Source organism: Oryzias latipes, chromosome 1 (assembly GCF_053564925.1).
Source record: "Oryzias latipes strain Hd-rR chromosome 1, Olatipes_Hd-rR_3.1".
Lineage (NCBI taxonomy): Eukaryota > Metazoa > Chordata > Actinopteri > Beloniformes > Adrianichthyidae > Oryzias > Oryzias latipes.
In genome coordinates, this window is record NC_136237.1 from 12,786,658 (window position 1) to 12,805,364 (window position 18,707).

Sequence of the window (18,707 nt, forward strand, 5' to 3'; positions counted from 1 at the left end):
AGTGTAAATGCAGCCTTAGTGACAATGAGGCAGTGTTGACAAAGGAGATTGTTTGCCTTTTGGGTAAGTCCAACAAAAGGGCAGTTAATGAACTTTGCACAAGATCAGGGCACACATATTGGAGAATGAGGGCATCGATCCCTCTACCTCTCACACGCTAAGCGAGCGCTCTACCATTTGAGCGAATTCCCCCACACTTCTAATGGAATCTTTTGAAATTGAAACTTTTGCATGTTTACAGCACAAGTCTTTTGAACTTTGTTGCAAACCCAAACACCGTGGTTTTAACTTTTACTCATAAAAATCTCAACTTGCTCCAGTGGTTGCGAACCACAGGATTGCGTAGTATCCACAGTGACAAAGCTTTTGCCCGCACGCTTGGTGGCACCACATTAACAAAAGATAAATATGTGGGCCATTTAAAAAAAACAGCTAGATTGTAAGTTGACCCATCACCTATTTAGTTCTGCCAAATAAAACATCCTAGTCCACCAGCTTTTCCTGATGTTTGCCTTTCCTAAGGAGCAATCTGCATGCATTTTTTTTCAGTTATTCACTTCTTGTGAGCATGTAAATAGACTCATTTGTTACCATGATCTGGTGTCTTCAATCAGTCTCAGTCTTGCATTTTGTACAGCATACTTGATTTCAATCATTGACATAAACATCTGAAAGCCAGCAGGGCACTGGCCCTGAGGACCAGCAAGCCCTGATCAAGAAGCTTTCACAAACGTTACAAGCCATACCAACAACAGACTTAAGTCTTCCACTCATGCCTTAAACTCTTAATCCATTAGCTTTTGAAAGCTTAAATACAAAGGAGAACATTTAAACATCTTCACAATTAAAACTGTCATTTATTTGGTAAAGAAGAAAAATCTTTACAGTAACTTTCATGAACTTTTCCGCTTGTTTCTTTGTTTTCTGATTTCATTGTTTGGTCTTGGTCATAATGATGGTGCAGATTCTCAGTCATCTAGGTCACGATAAAATGAAAAGTTGTGAAAATTTCAACTGGACAAAATTTCTGGTTTGAAGACTCATCCGAGCGGCTTCTTACATTCCTGACTTCACATAACAGCATACACCTCGCTGCTCAGTTTGTCTTGGGTTGTTTTGTCCTTGGGCTGGACTAATCTTTGCCTCAAGGTGTTAACTGGTTTGATGACGGGATGTTGTGGCTCACTATCCAGATGTGAAACCCAGGACAGGTGAGAAAACTTGGCGACATGGGGGACAACCACTCAGTGGTTAGGGGACTTTGTTGGCCATCATCCAGAAAGGAGAATATTTACATGTCTAGCTCAACACCAGTCAGACAGCACGGAAGAAGCTGCTCGGATAAGAGGCGAAACGTCTTCAAACCAGAAATTTTGTCCAGATGAATTTTCTGAACTTTTAACTTCGTCGCAATATTAAAACAAATGGCAGTGGCTGTCGGCAAGCTAACTGACCTACTTGCACGAAAACAGAAACAACGTCTGGAAGAAGTATATTGTGTTGCAGTACTAGGGTATTTTGAAAAGCATTGCTATTTATTTTACAGAGAGCACAGGCTTCTGTTCAGGAGAATGAGAGCATCGATGCCTCTGCCCGTCGCCTGCAAAACAAGTGCTCTGCCATTTGCGCTAATACCCCAAGAAGAGCCTACAATTTTTTGCTCAAATTCGAAAACACTTTTTGCCTTACTGATAGCACAGCTCCTGCAAACCTTGTTGCATACCACAAGGTTTTGTCTATTTTTTCGTTCCTTCTAAAATGTTCCAACTTGGTGGAGTGGCTGGAATGAACAGGCTACCTCAAGATAACACATGCCATAGAAAGCCTGTGACACCAGTGATGTGTGCAAAGGTACTTCGTGGCAAGATGGGGTGTCCGAGTGGTTAAGGAGATGGACTGCTAATCCATTGTGCTTTGCACGCATGGGTTCAAATCCCATCCTCATCGCACATGCTGTTTTGTTTTACAAGGAAAACAGGCTCTTCCAGTCATTTGTTGGTGTCTACGTGTTGTGGTCACATACAGTTTAAAGAACCGTGAGCACATCAACAATGCCCAAAGGAAAAAGATGTTGGAAATGAGACTGGTCTTGTACATGTGTTACCATGTCTCTGTCAAATCCATGTGTCATTTCATTGTCAATGTTTACACTGAATAGGTCTTTGAGAACTTGTTGTAAAGAACCTTGGAAAACGCACTGGAATAAAGGCATTTGTCATGAACAACGGACAACTACAAGCGTCCAACATGTTAGGCCCATTTATACTGCATGGTTCAAGTGACCCAATTGTGATATTTTCCTCTTACAGATCGGATATGACCGGTGAACTTGTAAGCAGGAAAAAAAAACATGGATTCCGTTTTACTCAGATCGGAATCAGGCCTCACTCCTATGTGTAAATAAATCGGACATGAATCGTATACGAGCATTTGCGTGTGCCATGTAAGAAGACAAATCGGGTATTCCACAGTAAATGCGAGTTGTAGGTGAGTGAGGTCAACCCAGGACACCACCAACTGAGATCACATGACTTTTTAAGGTGCTTTTGTGTGCTGATTTTGCTGTTCGAGGACAGCTGGAGCCCCATCAGCGTGTTAGCTTTCAGCCTTAGGCTTCGTTATTTCCGGTCCGGTCCCGGTCGGGATGCAAACGGTAACTAATCAAGCGGGACACCGTTGCTCTGGAACAGGTTAGAAGCCGTTTATTTCTTTGCTTGGATCAAACTGTTAGTACAGCACAACATCTGCAAACACTTCCTCATTCAAAACTCAGCGAGAGCACATAAGCCGGCCGAGCAGCCCTTCTTTTCCCACTCCCGCGCATCCCCTCAGGAGCGCCCAAGGCAACGCCTCCTTCCGTGGCTGCGTTGCCTCCATGACAACAGGAGTCACACAAAAGTCCAAAGGAGGTCCGCAGATGGCGGAAATGCTGCTACGCAGTGCTCAGAACATGTACATTTGATAGTTTCAGCATTGTATAGTGTAAATGCAAAAATCGGATACGGGTCACTTTTAATAGTTGATGTGAGCGGGTCGTCAAAAAAATCGGATATAGTCAGAAAATCGGATTTGGGCATCAAGACCTGCAGTGTAAATGCAGCCTTAGTGACAATGAGGCAGTGTTGACAAAGGAGATTGTTTGCCTTTTGGGTAAGTCCAACAAAAGGGCAGTTAATGAACTTTGCACAAGATCAGGGCACACATATTGGAGAATGAGGGCATCGATCCCTCTACCTCTCACACGCTAAGCGAGCGCTCTACCATTTGAGCTAATTCCCCCACACTTCTAATGGAATCTTTTGAAATTGAAACTTTTGCATGTTTACAGCACAAGTCTTTTGAACTTTGTTGCAAACCCAAACACCGTGGTTTTAACTTTTACTCATAAAAATCTCAACTTGCTCCAGTGGTTGCGAACCACAGGATTGCGTAGTATCCACAGTGACAAAGCTTTTGCCCGCACGCTTGGTGGCACCACATTAACAAAAGATAAATATGTGGGCCATTTAAAAAAAACAGCTAGATTGTAAGTTGACCCATCACCTATTTAGTTCTGCCAAATAAAACATACTAGTCCACCAGCTTTTCTTGATGTTTGCCTTTCCTAAGGAACAATCTGCATGCATTTTTTTTTTCAGTTATTCACTTCTTGTGAGCATGTAAATAGACTCATTTGTTACCATGATCTGGTGTCTTCAATCAGTCTCAGTCTTGCATTTTGTACAGCATACTTGATTTCAATCATTGACATAAACATCTGAAAGCCAGCAGGGCACTGGTCCTGAGGACCAGCAAGCCCTGATCAAGAAGCTTTCACAAACGTTACAAGCCATACCAACAACAGACTTAAGTCTTCCACTCATGCCTTAAACTCTTAATCCATTAGCTTTTGAAAGCTTAAATACAAAGGAGAACATTTAAACATCTTCACAATTAAAACTGTCATTTATTTGGTAAAGAAGAAAAATCTTTACAGTAACTTTCATGAACTTTTCCGCTTGTTTCTTTGTTTTCTGATTTCATTGTTTGGTCTTGGTCATAATGATGGTGCAGATTCTCAGTCATCTAGGTCACGATAAAATGAAAAGTTGTGAAAATTTCAACTGGACAAAATTTCTGGTTTGAAGACTCATCCGAGCGGCTTCTTACATTCCTGACTTCACATAACAGCATACACCTCGCTGCTCAGTTTGTCTTGGGTTGTTTTGTCCTTGGGCTGGACTAATCTTTGCCTCAAGGTGTTCCCTGGTTTGATGACGGGATGTTGTGGCTCACTATCCAGATGTGAAACCCAGGACAGGTGAGAAAACTTGGCGACATGGGGGACAACCACTCAGTGGTTAGGGGACTTTGTTGGCCATCATCCAGAAAGGAGAATATTTACATGTCTAGCTCAACACCAGTCAGACAGCACGGAAGAAGCTGCTCGGATAAGAGGCGAAACGTCTTCAAACCAGAAATTTTGTCCAGATGAATTTTCTGAACTTTTAACTTCGTCGCAATATTAAAACAAATGGCAGCGGCTGTCGGCAAGCTGACTGACCTACTTGCACGAAAACAGAAACAACGTCTGGAAGAAGTATATTGTGTTGCAGTACTAGGGTATTTTGAAAAGCATTGCTATTTATTTTACAGAGAGCACAGGCTTCTGTTCAGGAGAATGAGAGCATCGATGCTTCTGCCCGTCGCCTGCAAAACAAGTGCTCTGCCATTTGCGCTAATACCCCAAGAAGAGCCTACAATTTTTTGCTCAAATTCGAAAACACTTTTTGCCTTACTGATAGCACAGCTCCTGCAAACCTTGTTGCATACCACAAGGTTTTGTCTATTTTTTCGTTCCTTCTAAAATGTTCCAACTTGGTGGAGTGGCTGGAATGAACAGGCTACCTCAAGATAACACATGCCATAGAAAGCCTGTGACACCAGTGATGTGTGCAAAGGTACTTCGTGGCAAGATGGGGTGTCCGAGTGGTTAAGGAGATGGACTGCTAATCCATTGTGCTTTGCACGCATGGGTTCAAATCCCATCCTCATCGCACATGCTGTTTTGTTTTACAAGGAAAACAGGCTCTTCCAGTCATTTGTTGGTGTCTACGTGTTGTGGTCACATACAGTTTAAAGAACCTTGAGCACATCAACAATGCCCAAAGGAAAAAGATGTTGGAAATGAGACTGGTCTTGTACATGTGTTACCATGTCTCTGTCAAATCCATGTGTCATTTCATTGTCAATGTTTACACTGAATAGGTCTTTGAGAACTTGTTGTAAAGAACCTTGGAAAACGCACTGGAATAAAGGCATTTGTCATGAACAACGGACAACTACAAGCGTCCAACATGTTAGGCCGCATTTATACTGCATGGTTCAAGTGACCCAATTGTGATATTTTCCTCTTACAGATCGGATATGACCGGTGAACTTGTAAACAGGAAAAAAAAACATGGATTCCGTTTTACTCAGATCGGAATCAGGCCTCACTCCTATGTGTAAATAAATCGGACATGAATCGTATACGAGCATTTGCGTGTGCCATGTAAGAAGACAAATCGGGTATTCCACAGTAAATGCGAGTTGTAGGTGAGTGAGGTCAACCCAGGACACCACCAACTGAGATCACATGACTTTTTAAGGTGCTTTTGTGTGCTGATTTTGCTGTTCGAGGACAGCTGGAGCCCCATCAGCGTGTTAGCTTTCAGCCTTAGGCTTCGTTATTTCCGGTCCGGTCCCGGTCGGGATGCAAACGGTAACTAATCAAGCGGGACACCGTTGCTCTGGAACAGGCTAGAAGCCGTTTATTTCTTTGCTTGGATCAAACTGTTAGTACAGCACAACATCTGCAAACACTTCCTCATTCAAAACTCAGCGAGAGCACATAAGCCGGCCGAGCAGCCCTTCTTTTCCCACTCCCGCGCATCCCCTCAGGAACGCCCAAGGCAACGCCTCCTTCCGTGGCTGCGTTGCCTCCATGACAACAGGAGTCACACAAAAGTCCAAAGGAGGTCCGCAGATGGCGGAAATGCTGCTACACAGTGCTCAGAACATGTACATTTGATAGTTTCAGCATTGTATAGTGTAAATGCAAAAATCGGATACGGGTCACTTTTAATAGTTGATGTGAGCGGGTCGTCAAAAAAATCGGATATAGTCAGAAAATCGGATTTGGGCATCAAGACCTGCAGTGTAAATGCAGCCTTAGTGACAATGAGGCAGTGTTGACAAAGGAGATTGTTTGCCTTTTGGGTAAGTCCAACAAAAGGGCAGTTAATGAACTTTGCACAAGATCAGGGCACACATATTGGAGAATGAGGGCATCGATCCCTCTACCTCTCACACGCTAAGTGAGTGCTCTACCATTTGAGCTAATTCCCCCACACTTCTAATGGAATCTTTTGAAATTGAAACTTTTGCATGTTTACAGCACAAGTCTTTTGAACTTTGTTGCAAACCCAAACACCGTGGTTTTAACTTTTACTCATAAAAATCTCAACTTGCTCCAGTGGTTGCGAACCACAGGATTGCGTAGTATCCACAGTGACAAAGCTTTTGCCCGCACGCTTGGTGGCACCACATTAACAAAAGATAAATATGTGGGCCATTTAAAAAAAACAGCTAGATTGTAAGTTGACCCATCACCTATTTAGTTCTGCCAAATAAAACATCCTAGTCCACCAGCTTTTCCTGATGTTTGCCTTTCCTAAGGAGCAATCTGCATGCATTTTTTTTCAGTTATTCACTTCTTGTGAGCATGTAAATAGACTCATTTGTTACCATGATCTGGTGTCTTCAATCAGTCTCAGTCTTGCATTTTGTACAGCATACTTGATTTCAATCATTGACATAAACATCTGAAAGCCAGCAGGGCACTGGCCCTGAGGACCAGCAAGCCCTGATCAAGAAGCTTTCACAAACGTTACAAGCCATACCAACAACAGACTTAAGTCTTCCACTCATGCCTTAAATTCTTAATCCATTAGCTTTTGAAAGCTTAAATACAAAGGAGAACATTTAAACATCTTCACAATTAAAACTGTCATTTATTTGGTAAAGAAGAAAAATCTTTACAGTAACTTTCATGAACTTTTCCGCTTGTTTCTTTGTTTTCTGATTTCATTGTTTGGTCTTGGTCATAATGATGGTGCAGATTCTCAGTCATCTAGGTCACGATAAAATGAAAAGTTGTGAAAATTTCAACTGGACAAAATTTCTGGTTTGAAGACTCATCCGAGCGGCTTCTTACATTCCTGACTTCACATAACAGCATACACCTCGCTGCTCAGTTTGTCTTGGGTTGTTTTGTCCTTGGGCTGGACTAATCTTTGCCTCAAGGTGTTAACTGGTTTGATGACGGGATGTTGTGGCTCACTATCCAGATGTGAAACCCAGGACAGGTGAGAAAACTTGGCGACATGGGGGACAACCACTCAGTGGTTAGGGGACTTTGTTGGCCATCATCCAGAAAGGAGAATATTTACATGTCTAGCTCAACACCAGTCAGACAGCACGGAAGAAGCTGCTCGGATAAGAGGCGAAACGTCTTCAAACCAGAAATTTTGTCCAGATGAATTTTCTGAACTTTTAACTTCGTCGCAATATTAAAACAAATGGCAGCGGCTGTCGGCAAGCTGACTGACCTACTTGCACGAAAACAGAAACAACGTCTGGAAGAAGTATATTGTGTTGCAGTACTAGGGTATTTTGAAAAGCATTGCTATTTATTTTACAGAGAGCACAGGCTTCTGTTCAGGAGAATGAGAGCATCGATGCTTCTGCCCGTCGCCTGCAAAACAAGTGCTCTGCCATTTGCGCTAATACCCCAAGAAGAGCCTACAATTTTTTGCTCAAATTCGAAAACACTTTTTGCCTTACTGATAGCACAGCTCCTGCAAACCTTGTTGCATACCACAAGGTTTTGTCTATTTTTTCGTTCCTTCTAAAATGTTCCAACTTGGTGGAGTGGCTGGAATGAACAGGCTACCTCAAGATAACACATGCCATAGAAAGCCTGTGACACCAGTGATGTGTGCAAAGGTACTTCGTGGCAAGATGGGGTGTCCGAGTGGTTAAGGAGATGGACTGCTAATCCATTGTGCTTTGCACGCATGGGTTCAAATCCCATCCTCATCGCACATGCTGTTTTGTTTTACAAGGAAAACAGGCTCTTCCAGTCATTTGTTGGTGTCTACGTGTTGTGGTCACATACAGTTTAAAGAACCTTGAGCACATCAACAATGCCCAAAGGAAAAAGATGTTGGAAATGAGACTGGTCTTGTACATGTGTTACCATGTCTCTGTCAAATCCATGTGTCATTTCATTGTCAATGTTTACACTGAATAGGTCTTTGAGAACTTGTTGTAAAGAACCTTGGAAAACGCACTGGAATAAAGGCATTTGTCATGAACAACGGACAACTACAAGCGTCCAACATGTTAGGCCGCATTTATACTGCATGGTTCAAGTGACCCAATTGTGATATTTTCCTCTTACAGATCGGATATGACCGGTGAACTTGTAAACAGGAAAAAAAAACATGGATTCCGTTTTACTCAGATCGGAATCAGGCCTCACTCCTATGTGTAAATAAATCGGACATGAATCGTATACGAGCATTTGCGTGTGCCATGTAAGAAGACAAATCGGGTATTCCACAGTAAATGCGAGTTGTAGGTGAGTGAGGTCAACCCAGGACACCACCAACTGAGATCACATGACTTTTTAAGGTGCTTTTGTGTGCTGATTTTGCTGTTCGAGGACAGCTGGAGCCCCATCAGCGTGTTAGCTTTCAGCCTTAGGCTTCGTTATTTCCGGTCCGGTCCCGGTCGGGATGCAAACGGTAACTAATCAAGCGGGACACCGTTGCTCTGGAACAGGCTAGAAGCCGTTTATTTCTTTGCTTGGATCAAACTGTTAGTACAGCACAACATCTGCAAACACTTCCTCATTCAAAACTCAGCGAGAGCACATAAGCCGGCCGAGCAGCCCTTCTTTTCCCACTCCCGCGCATCCCCTCAGGAGCGCCCAAGGCAACGCCTCCTTCCGTGGCTGCGTTGCCTCCATGACAACAGGAGTCACACAAAAGTCCAAAGGAGGTCCGCAGATGGCGGAAATGCTGCTACACAGTGCTCAGAACATGTACATTTGATAGTTTCAGCATTGTATAGTGTAAATGCAAAAATCGGATACGGGTCACTTTTAATAGTTGATGTGAGCGGGTCGTCAAAAAAATCGGATATAGTCAGAAAATCGGATTTGGGCATCAAGACCTGCAGTGTAAATGCAGCCTTAGTGACAATGAGGCAGTGTTGACAAAGGAGATTGTTTGCCTTTTGGGTAAGTCCAACAAAAGGGCAGTTAATGAACTTTGCACAAGATCAGGGCACACATATTGGAGAATGAGGGCATCGATCCCTCTACCTCTCACACGCTAAGTGAGTGCTCTACCATTTGAGCTAATTCCCCCACACTTCTAATGGAATCTTTTGAAATTGAAACTTTTGCATGTTTACAGCACAAGTCTTTTGAACTTTGTTGCAAACCCAAACACCGTGGTTTTAACTTTTACTCATAAAAATCTCAACTTGCTCCAGTGGTTGCGAACCACAGGATTGCGTAGTATCCACAGTGACAAAGCTTTTGCCCGCACGCTTGGTGGCACCACATTAACAAAAGATAAATATGTGGGCCATTTAAAAAAAACAGCTAGATTGTAAGTTGACCCATCACCTATTTAGTTCTGCCAAATAAAACATCCTAGTCCACCAGCTTTTCCTGATGTTTGCCTTTCCTAAGGAGCAATCTGCATGCATTTTTTTTCAGTTATTCACTTCTTGTGAGCATGTAAATAGACTCATTTGTTACCATGATCTGGTGTCTTCAATCAGTCTCAGTCTTGCATTTTGTACAGCATACTTGATTTCAATCATTGACATAAACATCTGAAAGCCAGCAGGGCACTGGCCCTGAGGACCAGCAAGCCCTGATCAAGAAGCTTTCACAAACGTTACAAGCCATACCAACAACAGACTTAAGTCTTCCACTCATGCCTTAAACTCTTAATCCATTAGCTTTTGAAAGCTTAAATACAAAGGAGAACATTTAAACATCTTCACAATTAAAACTGTCATTTATTTGGTAAAGAAGAAAAATCTTTACAGTAACTTTCATGAACTTTTCCGCTTGTTTCTTTGTTTTCTGATTTCATTGTTTGGTCTTGGTCATAATGATGGTGCAGATTCTCAGTCATCTAGGTCACGATAAAATGAAAAGTTGTGAAAATTTCAACTGGACAAAATTTCTGGTTTGAAGACTCATCCGAGCGGCTTCTTACATTCCTGACTTCACATAACAGCATACACCTCGCTGCTCAGTTTGTCTTGGGTTGTTTTGTCCTTGGGCTGGACTAATCTTTGCCTCAAGGTGTTAACTGGTTTGATGACGGGATGTGGTGGCTCACTATCCAGATGTGAAACCCAGGACAGGTGAGAAAACTTGGCGACATGGGGGACAACCACTCAGTGGTTAGGGGACTTTGTTGGCCATCATCCAGAAAGGAGAATATTTACATGTCTAGCTCAACACCAGTCAGACAGCACGGAAGAAGCTGCTCGGATAAGAGGCGAAACGTCTTCAAACCAGAAATTTTGTCCAGATGAATTTTCTGAACTTTTAACTTCGTCGCAATATTAAAACAAATGGCAGCGGCTGTCGGCAAGCTGACTGACCTACTTGCACGAAAACAGAAACAACGTCTGGAAGAAGTATATTGTGTTGCAGTACTAGGGTATTTTGAAAAGCATTGCTATTTATTTTACAGAGAGCACAGGCTTCTGTTCAGGAGAATGAGAGCATCGATGCCTCTGCCCGTCGCCTGCAAAACAAGTGCTCTGCCATTTGCACTAATACCCCAAGAAGAGCCTACAATTTTTTGCTCAAATTCGAAAACACTTTTTGCCTTACTGATAGCACAGCTCCTGCAAACCTTGTTGCATACCACAAGGTTTTGTCTATTTTTTCGTTCCTTCTAAAATGTTCCAACTTGGTGGAGTGGCTGGAATGAACAGGCTACCTCAAGATAACACATGCCATAGAAAGCCTGTGACACCAGTGATGTGTGCAAAGGTACTTCGTGGCAAGATGGGGTGTCCGAGTGGTTAAGGAGATGGACTGCTAATCCATTGTGCTTTGCACGCATGGGTTCAAATCCCATCCTCATCGCACATGCTGTTTGGTTTTACAAGGAAAACAGGCTCTTCCAGTCATTTGTTGGTGTCTACGTGTTGTGGTCACATACAGTTTAAAGAACCTTGAGCACATCAACAATGCCCAAAGGAAAAAGATGTTGGAAATGAGACTGGTCTTGTACATGTGTTACCATGTCTCTGTCAAATCCATGTGTCATTTCATTGTCAATGTTTACACTGAATAGGTCTTTGAGAACTTGTTGTAAAGAACCTTGGAAAACGCACTGGAATAAAGGCATTTGTCATGAACAACGGACAACTACAAGCGTCCAACATGTTAGGCCGCATTTATACTGCATGGTTCAAGTGACCCAATTGTGATATTTTCCTCTTACAGATCGGATATGACCGGTGAACTTGTAAACAGGAAAAAAAAACATGGATTCCGTTTTACTCAGATCGGAATCAGGCCTCACTCCTATGTGTAAATAAATCGGACATGAATCGTATACGAGCATTTGCGTGTGCCATGTAAGAAGACAAATCGGGTATTCCACAGTAAATGCGAGTTGTAGGTGAGTGAGGTCAACCCAGGACACCACCAACTGAGATCACATGACTTTTTAAGGTGCTTTTGTGTGCTGATTTTGCTGTTCGAGGACAGCTGGAGCCCCATCAGCGTGTTAGCTTTCAGCCTTAGGCTTCGTTATTTCCGGTCCGGTCCCGGTCGGGATGCAAACGGTAACTAATCAAGCGGGACACCGTTGCTCTGGAACAGGCTAGAAGCCGTTTATTTCTTTGCTTGGATCAAACTGTTAGTACAGCACAACATCTGCAAACACTTCCTCATTCAAAACTCAGCGAGAGCACATAAGCCGGCCGAGCAGCCCTTCTTTTCCCACTCCCGCGCATCCCCTCAGGAACGCCCAAGGCAACGCCTCCTTCCGTGGCTGCGTTGCCTCCATGACAACAGGAGTCACACAAAAGTCCAAAGGAGGTCCGCAGATGGCGGAAATGCTGCTACACAGTGCTCAGAACATGTACATTTGATAGTTTCAGCATTGTATAGTGTAAATGCAAAAATCGGATACGGGTCACTTTTAATAGTTGATGTGAGCGGGTCGTCAAAAAAATCGGATATAGTCAGAAAATCGGATTTGGGCATCAAGACCTGCAGTGTAAATGCAGCCTTAGTGACAATGAGGCAGTGTTGACAAAGGAGATTGTTTGCCTTTTGGGTAAGTCCAACAAAAGGGCAGTTAATGAACTTTGCACAAGATCAGGGCACACATATTGGAGAATGAGGGCATCGATCCCTCTACCTCTCACACGCTAAGCGAGCGCTCTACCATTTGAGCTAATTCCCCCACACTTCTAATGGAATCTTTTGAAATTGAAACTTTTGCATGTTTACAGCACAAGTCTTTTGAACTTTGTTGCAAACCCAAACACCGTGGTTTTAACTTTTACTCATAAAAATCTCAACTTGCTCCAGTGGTTGCGAACCACAGGATTGCGTAGTATCCACAGTGACAAAGCTTTTGCCCGCACGCTTGGTGGCACCACATTAACAAAAGATAAATATGTGGGCCATTTAAAAAAAACAGCTAGATTGTAAGTTGACCCATCACCTATTTAGTTCTGCCAAATAAAACATCCTAGTCCACCAGCTTTTCCTGATGTTTGCCTTTCCTAAGGAGCAATCTGCATGCATTTTTTTTCAGTTATTCACTTCTTGTGAGCATGTAAATAGACTCATTTGTTACCATGATCTGGTGTCTTCAATCAGTCTCAGTCTTGCATTTTGTACAGCATACTTGATTTCAATCATTGACATAAACATCTGAAAGCCAGCAGGGCACTGGCCCTGAGGACCAGCAAGCCCTGATCAAGAAGCTTTCACAAACGTTACAAGCCATACCAACAACAGACTTAAGTCTTCCACTCATGCCTTAAACTCTTAATCCATTAGCTTTTGAAAGCTTAAATACAAAGGAGAACATTTAAACATCTTCACAATTAAAACTGTCATTTATTTGGTAAAGAAGAAAAAGCTTTACAGTAACTTTCATGAACTTTTCCGCTTGTTTCTTTGTTTTCTGATTTCATTGTTTGGTCTTGGTCATAATGATGGTGCAGATTCTCAGTCATCTAGGTCACGATAAAATGAAAAGTTGTGAAAATTTCAACTGGACAAAATTTCTGGTTTGAAGACTCATCCGAGCGGCTTCTTACATTCCTGACTTCACATAACAGCATACACCTCGCTGCTCAGTTTGTCTTGGGTTGTTTTGTCCTTGGGCTGGACTAATCTTTGCCTCAAGGTGTTAACTGGTTTGATGACGGGATGTTGTGGCTCACTATCCAGATGTGAAACCCAGGACAGGTGAGAAAACTTGGCGACATGGGGGACAACCACTCAGTGGTTAGGGGACTTTGTTGGCCATCATCCAGAAAGGAGAATATTTACATGTCTAGCTCAACACCAGTCAGACAGCACGGAAGAAGCTGCTCGGATAAGAGGCGAAACGTCTTCAAACCAGAAATTTTGTCCAGATGAATTTTCTGAACTTTTAACTTCGTCGCAATATTAAAACAAATGGCAGCGGCTGTCGGCAAGCTGACTGACCTACTTGCACGAAAACAGAAACAACGTCTGGAAGAAGTATATTGTGTTGCAGTACTAGGGTATTTTGAAAAGCATTGCTATTTATTTTACAGAGAGCACAGGCTTCTGTTCAGGAGAATGAGAGCATCGATGCCTCTGCCCGTCGCCTGCAAAACAAGTGCTCTGCCATTTGCACTAATACCCCAAGAAGAGCCTACAATTTTTTGCTCAAATTCGAAAACACTTTTTGCCTTACTGATAGCACAGCTCCTGCAAACCTTGTTGCATACCACAAGGTTTTGTCTATTTTTTCGTTCCTTCTAAAATGTTCCAACTTGGTGGAGTGGCTGGAATGAACAGGCTACCTCAAGATAACACATGCCATAGAAAGCCTGTGACACCAGTGATGTGTGCAAAGGTACTTCGTGGCAAGATGGGGTGTCCGAGTGGTTAAGGAGATGGACTGCTAATCCATTGTGCTTTGCACGCATGGGTTCAAATCCCATCCTCATCGCACATGCTGTTTGGTTTTACAAGGAAAACAGGCTCTTCCAGTCATTTGTTGGTGTCTACGTGTTGTGGTCACATACAGTTTAAAGAACCTTGAGCACATCAACAATGCCCAAAGGAAAAAGATGTTGGAAATGAGACTGGTCTTGTACATGTGTTACCATGTCTCTGTCAAATCCATGTGTCATTTCATTGTCAATGTTTACACTGAATAGGTCTTTGAGAACTTGTTGTAAAGAACCTTGGAAAACGCACTGGAATAAAGGCATTTGTCATGAACAACGGACAACTACAAGCATCCAACATGTTAGGCCGCATTTATACTGCATGGTTCAAGTGACCCAATTGTGATATTTTCCTCTTACAGATCGGATATGACCGGTGAACTTGTAAGCAGGAAAAAAAAACATGGATTCCGTTTTACTCAGATCGGAATCAGGCCTCACTCCTATGTGTAAATAAATCGGACATGAATCGTATACGAGCATTTGCGTGTGCCATGTAAGAAGACAAATCGGGTATTCCACAGTAAATGCGAGTTGTAGGTGAGTGAGGTCAACCCAGGACACCACCAACTGAGATCACATGACTTTTTAAGGTGCTTTTGTGTGCTGATTTTGCTGTTCGAGGACAGCTGGAGCCCCATCAGCGTGTTAGCTTTCAGCCTTAGGCTTCGTTATTTCCGGTCCGGTCCCGGTCGGGATGCAAACGGTAACTAATCAAGCGGGACACCGTTGCTCTGGAACAGGCTAGAAGCCGTTTATTTCTTTGCTTGGATAAAACTGTTAGTACAGCACAACATCTGCAAACACTTCCTCATTCAAAACTCAGCGAGAGCACATAAGCCGGCCGAGCAGCCCTTCTTTTCCCACTCCCGCGCATCCCCTCAGGAGCGCCCAAGGCAACGCCTCCTTCCGTGGCTGCGTTGCCTCCATGACAACAGGAGTCACACAAAAGTCCAAAGGAGGTCCGCAGATGGCGGAAATGCTGCTACGCAGTGCTCAGAACATGTACATTTGATAGTTTCAGCATTGTATAGTGTAAATGCAAAAATCGGATACGGGTCACTTTTAATAGTTGATGTGAGCGGGTCGTCAAAAAAATCGGATATAGTCAGAAAATCGGATTTGGGCATCAAGACCTGCAGTGTAAATGCAGCCTTAGTGACAATGAGGCAGTGTTGACAAAGGAGATTGTTTGCCTTTTGGGTAAGTCCAACAAAAGGGCAGTTAATGAACTTTGCACAAGATCAGGGCACACATATTGGAGAATGAGGGCATCGATCCCTCTACCTCTCACACGCTAAGCGAGCGCTCTACCATTTGAGCTAATTCCCCCACACTTCTAATGGAATCTTTTGAAATTGAAACTTTTGCATGTTTACAGCACAAGTCTTTTGAACTTTGTTGCAAACCCAAACACCGTGGTTTTAACTTTTACTCATAAAAATCTCAACTTGCTCAAGTGGTTGCGAACCACAGGATTGCGTAGTATCCACAGTGACAAAGCTTTTGCCCGCACGCTTGGTGGCACCACATTAACAAAAGATAAATATGTGGGCCATTTAAAAAAAACAGCTAGATTGTAAGTTGACCCATCACCTATTTAGTTCTGCCAAATAAAACATCCTAGTCCACCAGCTTTTCCTGATGTTTGCCTTTCCTAAGGAGCAATCTGCATGCATTTTTTTTCAGTTATTCACTTCTTGTGAGCATGTAAATAGACTCATTTGTTACCATGATCTGGTGTCTTCAATCAGTCTCAGTCTTGCATTTTGTACAGCATACTTGATTTCAATCATTGACATAAACATCTGAAAGCCAGCAGGGCACTGGCCCTGAGGACCAGCAAGCCCTGATCAAGAAGCTTTCACAAACGTTACAAGCCATACCAACAACAGACTTAAGTCTTCCACTCATGCCTTAAACTCTTAATCCATTAGCTTTTGAAAGCTTAAATACAAAGGAGAACATTTAAACATCTTCACAATTAAAACTGTCATTTATTTGGTAAAGAAGAAAAATCTTTACAGTAACTTTCATGAACTTTTCCGCTTGTTTCTTTGTTTTCTGATTTCATTGTTTGGTCTTGGTCATAATGATGGTGCAGATTCTCACTCATCTAGGTCACGATAAAATGAAAAGTTGTGAAAATTTCAACTGGACAAAATTTCTGGTTTGAAGACTCATCCGAGCGGCTTCTTACATTCCTGACTTCACATAACAGCATACACCTCGCTGCTCAGTTTGTCTTGGGTTGTTTTGTCCTTGGGCCGGACTAATCTTTGCCTCAAGGTGTTTCTGGTTTGATGACGGGATGTTGTGGCTCACTATCCAGATGTGAAACCCAGGACAGGTGAGAAAACTTGGCGACCTGGGGGACAACCACTCAGTGGTTAGGGGACTTTGTTGGCCATCATCCAGAAAGGAGAATATTTACATGTCTAGCTCAACACCAGTCAGACAGCACGGAAGAAGCTGCTCGGATAAGAGGCGAAACGTCTTCAAACCAGAAATTTTGTCCAGATGAATTTTCTGAACTTTTAACTTCGTCGCAATATTAAAACAAATGGCAGCGGCTGTCGGCAAGCTGACTGACCTACTTGCACGAAAACAGAAACAACGTCTGGAAGAAGTATATTGTGTTGCAGTACTAGGGTATTTTGAAAAGCATTGCTATTTATTTTACAGAGAGCACAGGCTTCTGTTCAGGAGAATGAGAGCATCGATGCCTCTGCCCGTCGCCTGCAAAACAAGTGCTCTGCCATTTGCGCTAATACCCCAAGAAGAGCCTACAATTTTTTGCTCAAATTCGAAAACACTTTTTGCCTTACTGATAGCACAGCTCCTGCAAACCTTGTTGCATACCACAAGGTTTTGTCTATTTTTTCGTTCCTTCTAAAATGTTCCAACTTGGTGGAGTGGCTGGAATGAACAGGCTACCTCAAGATAACACATGCCATAGAAAGCCTGTGACACCAGTGATGTGTGCAAAGGTACTTCGTGGCAAGATGGGGTGTCCGAGTGGTTAAGGAGATGGACTGCTAATCCATTGTGCTTTGCACGCATGGGTTCAAATCCCATCCTCATCGCACATGCTGTTTTGTTTTACAAGGAAAACAGGCTCTTCCAGTCATTTGTTGGTGTCTACGTGTTGTGGTCACATACAGTTTAAAGAACCTTGAGCACATCAACAATGCCCAAAGGAAAAAGATGTTGGAAATGAGACTGGTCTTGTACATGTGTTACCATGTCTCTGTCAAATCCATGTGTCATTTCATTGTCAATGTTTACACTGAATAGGTCTTTGAGAACTTGTTGTAAAGAACCTTGGAAAACGCACTGGAATAAAGGCATTTGTCATGAACAACGGACAACTACAAGCGTCCAACATGTTAGGCCCATTTATACTGCATGGTTCAAGTGACCCAATTGTGATATTTTCCTCTTACAGATCGGATATGACCGGTGAACTTGTAAGCAGGAAAAAAAAACATGGATTCCGTTTTACTCAGATCGGAATCAGGCCTCACTCCTATGTGTAAATAAATCGGACATGAATCGTATACGAGCATTTGCGTGTGCCATGTAAGAAGACAAATCGGGTATTCCACAGTAAATGCGAGTTGTAGGTGAGTGAGGTCAACCCAGGACACCGCCAACTGAGATCACATGACTTTTTAAGGTGCTTTTGTGTGCTGATTTTGCTGTTCGAGGACAGCTGGAGCCCCATCAGCGTGTTAGCTTTCAGCCTTAGGCTTCGTTATTTCCGGTCCGGTCCCGGTCGGGATGCAAACGGTAACTAATCAAGCGGGACACCGTTGCTCTGGAACAGGCTAGAAGCCGTTTATTTCTTTGCTTGGATCAAACTGTTAGTACAGCACAACATCTGCAAACACTTCCTCATTCAAAACTCAGCGAGAGCACATAAGCCGGCCGAGCAGCCCTTCTTTTCCCACTCCCGCGCATCCCCTCAGGAGCGCCCAAGGCAACGCCTCCTTCCGTGGCTGCGTTGCCTCCATGACAACAGGAGTCACACAAAAGTCCAAAGGAGGTCCGCAGATGGCGGAAATGCTGCTACGCAGTGCTCAGAACATGTACATTTGATAGTTTCAGCATTGTATAGTGTAAATGCAAAAATCGGATACGGGTCACTTTTAATAGTTGATGTGAGCGGGTCGTCAAAAAAATCGGATATAGTCAGAAAATCGGATTTGGGCATCAAGACCTGCAGTGTAAATGCAGCCTTAGTGACAATGAGGCAGTGTTGACAAAGGAGATTGTTTGCCTTTTGGGTAAGTCCAACAAAAGGGCAGTTAATGAACTTTGCACAAGATCAGGGCACACATATTGGAGAATGAGGGCATCGATCCCTCTACCTCTCACACGCTAAGCGAGCGCTCTACCATTTG

The 18,707-nt window shown here is 43.1% G+C and overlaps 6 non-coding genes across 6 annotated transcripts; all 6 read left to right on the forward strand.

Annotated features, from left to right (window-relative positions):
- Nucleotides 1-1,865: 1,865 nt before the first annotated feature.
- trnas-gcu (transfer RNA serine (anticodon GCU)) lies at nucleotides 1,866-1,947 on the forward strand. Its single transcript has one exon. It is a non-coding gene; the product is annotated as a tRNA-Ser (tRNA).
- A 3,007-nt stretch (nucleotides 1,948-4,954) lies between these two features.
- Nucleotides 4,955-5,036, forward strand: trnas-gcu (transfer RNA serine (anticodon GCU)). Its single transcript has one exon. It is a non-coding gene; the product is annotated as a tRNA-Ser (tRNA).
- Nucleotides 5,037-8,042: 3,006 nt separating this feature from the next.
- On the forward strand, nucleotides 8,043-8,124 carry trnas-gcu (transfer RNA serine (anticodon GCU)). The gene has a single exon. It is a non-coding gene; the product is annotated as a tRNA-Ser (tRNA).
- Nucleotides 8,125-11,130: 3,006 nt separating this feature from the next.
- trnas-gcu (transfer RNA serine (anticodon GCU)) lies at nucleotides 11,131-11,212 on the forward strand. Its single transcript has one exon. It is a non-coding gene; the product is annotated as a tRNA-Ser (tRNA).
- Nucleotides 11,213-14,218: 3,006 nt separating this feature from the next.
- trnas-gcu (transfer RNA serine (anticodon GCU)) lies at nucleotides 14,219-14,300 on the forward strand. Its single transcript has one exon. It is a non-coding gene; the product is annotated as a tRNA-Ser (tRNA).
- Nucleotides 14,301-17,305: 3,005 nt separating this feature from the next.
- On the forward strand, nucleotides 17,306-17,387 carry trnas-gcu (transfer RNA serine (anticodon GCU)). Its single transcript has one exon. It is a non-coding gene; the product is annotated as a tRNA-Ser (tRNA).
- The last annotated feature ends 1,320 nt before the right edge of the window (nucleotides 17,388-18,707 follow it).